At 36.6% G+C, this 2,797-nt stretch overlaps 1 pseudogene; it reads left to right on the top strand.

Moving 5' to 3' along the window:
• The first annotated feature begins 2,160 nt into the window (after nt 1-2,160).
• On the top strand, nt 2,161-2,596 carry LOC114208153 (bis(5'-adenosyl)-triphosphatase pseudogene; annotated as a pseudogene).
• The last annotated feature ends 201 nt before the right edge of the window (nt 2,597-2,797 follow it).

Below are 2,797 nucleotides of genomic sequence, written 5' to 3' on the forward strand. Positions count from 1 at the left end.
AAAGTTCTCAAGGTCAGAAAATATTCTCATTTTAGTTTTAAAGGGTTCATGGATTTAATCTGCCCAAGAATAAAACATAATTATATATTTGCATAATAAGGATAAGAATTTTTTCAGAGCATTCTGATGATTTAAATATTTTTGCATTGATCTAAATGCTCCTTTGTATTTATATAGAGTAAATATATTCTATCCAAAGGTGCACCCTATGCCATGAATGTATTTGGTAATCTAGAAAAACAGAAAATACTGTCTGTAGAAATGACCTTCTACAATAGGTTGGTTTCCTGGGAACTTTGGGAACAAAGAGAATTTTAAAACAATATTTACAGGGGTGCCTAGGTGGCTCAGTCAGTCAAGCGTCTGCCTTCCACTCAGGTCATGATCCCAGGGTCCTGCATCGGGCTCCGTGCTCAGGGGGGAGCCTGCTTCTCTCTCTCCCTCTGCTGCTCCCCCTGCTTGTGCTTTCACTCTGTCTCCCACTCTCTGTCAAATAAATAAATAAAATCTTTAAAAAAATATTTATAAAACTGATTCAATAGTACAATGAAAAAATTACTGTCATGGTACACAGTCAAAAAGGATTCAAATGTGGGGCACCTGGGTGGCACAGTTGTTAAGCATCTGCCTTCAGCTTAGGTCATGATCCCAGGGTCCTGGGATTGAGCCCCGCATCGGGCTCCCTGCTCGGCGGGAAGCCTGCTTCTCCCTCTCCCACTCCCCCTGCTTGTGTTCCCTCTCTCGCTGTGTCTCTCTCTGTCAAATAAATAAATAAATAAAATCTTAAAAAAAAAGAAAGAATTCAAATGGAAACAAGCCTAATTCTCCTCACAGTCAATGCTTCTATAGATTTCATTGTTTTGCACCAATTAAGGACATAAAACAGGTTTTGAGAGATAAGGGCTCATTGAAGTTTTCTTGTGCCAGAATAAAAACAGACAGAGATAGATATGCTAGATAGATAGATGATAGATGGATAGATAGATAGATAGATGATGGATAGATAGATAATTTGTTGTATGCGTGCTTCAAGCCACAGTTACTAAATCATTGTCTTAAATAGAATATTACTAAGTATTTTGGTATTTTTGAAAATAAAATTGAATAAGATACTTAAGAAAGGATAAAAATGAAAAAGTGTGTTATAAGCACATAAAAGTATTTGCAATTGATATGCCTTGTCTATACCAATACTGAGTATTATTCATTAACTTCCTTCCCGTTTAAATTTTAATATATGTGTATTCTTTGATGCATATAGTAAATATTGTATTTTTTCATTCACAAGTGACTGATGCATATATGGGATGATTAAAAAGCTTTTATATAAATGACTGCCAAATAATTAGCTTCTAGATTTTTTTCCTAGAAATATTTTTTGAATATCGAATAGAATTTTACAAAATCTGCTTTATAGTATCTACATCAATTATATTTGAAACGTTTTAAAATTGTAAATCCTAATTATTTTATTTTGAAGAAGCGCTTACATTGAAAATTAGGGCAACTGGAAAATGCACATTCAGGGCAGAGAAAATTAAAATAATGATAGTAATAGTAGTAATAATAATAGTAAAAATAAAGAAGGAAAGATGCAAATCAGTTTTATTTGGAACCTCACTGTAGTGACTACTACTTGATAAAGCCACTTGGCTCTCAGGACTACTGGTAGGGCAACGAGGAAGAAACAATACTAACACTTTAAAAAACTCAGAAGATAGGAGAAGAGGGAACACTTTCCAATTCATTCTATGAGGCCAGCATTACACTAATAGCAAAATCAGATAAAGACATTGCAAGGAAACAAACAAAAACTACAGATCAATATCTTTTATGAACATAGATACAAAAATTCTCAATGAAGTAGTAAATAAAATCCAACAATATATAAGAAGAATTATACACCACAACTAAGTGGTTTTATTCCAAATATGTAAAGCTTGTTCAACATTCAGAAATCAGTAATATAATTAATCAGATCATTAGGCTAAAGAAAAATCATGTGTTCATATGAATCAATACAGAAAAAAACATTTGACAAAATCCAACACCCATTCATGAAACAAAAGCAAAAACAAAACACAATAAAACAAACAACCAAAACCAACCTCTCAGCAAACTAAGAATAGTGGGGGACTTCCACATTTTAACTGTGAGGGAATGTCATTCAGGTTTATCAAGGTTTCTGTGGTGTTTCTCAAAACAGAACTGTCCTTTGCACTCATGAACAAGAAACCAATAGTACCAGAACATGTCCTTGTGGGTCCCCTTCAGCCAGTGGAGCTTTTCTGAGATCTGGGTACTGATGAAGGGGCCAACTTGTTTCAAACAACCCAGAGAGTCAGACGGTGGTGGGGAAGCTTTTCCAGGGGACTTCTTTCACCTTTTCCACACAGGATGGCCCCAAAGCAAGACCGACTATAAAGCACGTTCACATCCACATTCTTCGCAGGAAGGCTAGAGATTTTCACAGGACAACAGCGTCCATGATAAACTCCAGCACCATGATGGAGAGGAGGGAAACTAGGCAACTCTGAGGCGACCAGAGGAGGAAATGGCGGCAGAAGCTGAGGCTCTGTGGTTTGCTTTCCAGTGAGGCACGGGGGAAAGTAGCTCCGACAAATCCTAAGGCAGAAAGAGATGGCCCTCATTCTCTAAGGTTCTGCAGCACTGGAAATGCTAAGCAGACCCTACATTACTGCAAACTTTTGTGAACTACTGTATTATACTTGTGGAAGCAATGGTCGTAATGTTTCAGTCAAGATGACTGACAGGCTAACCTGAAAACGACATAGGC

The sequence above is a fragment of the Eumetopias jubatus genome, unplaced genomic scaffold, assembly GCF_037043125.1.
Source record: "Eumetopias jubatus isolate StellerSeaLion01/CBP00866 unplaced genomic scaffold, mEumJub1_p1.0 scaffold_2, whole genome shotgun sequence".
NCBI classification, from domain to species: Eukaryota; Metazoa; Chordata; class Mammalia; order Carnivora; family Otariidae; genus Eumetopias; species Eumetopias jubatus.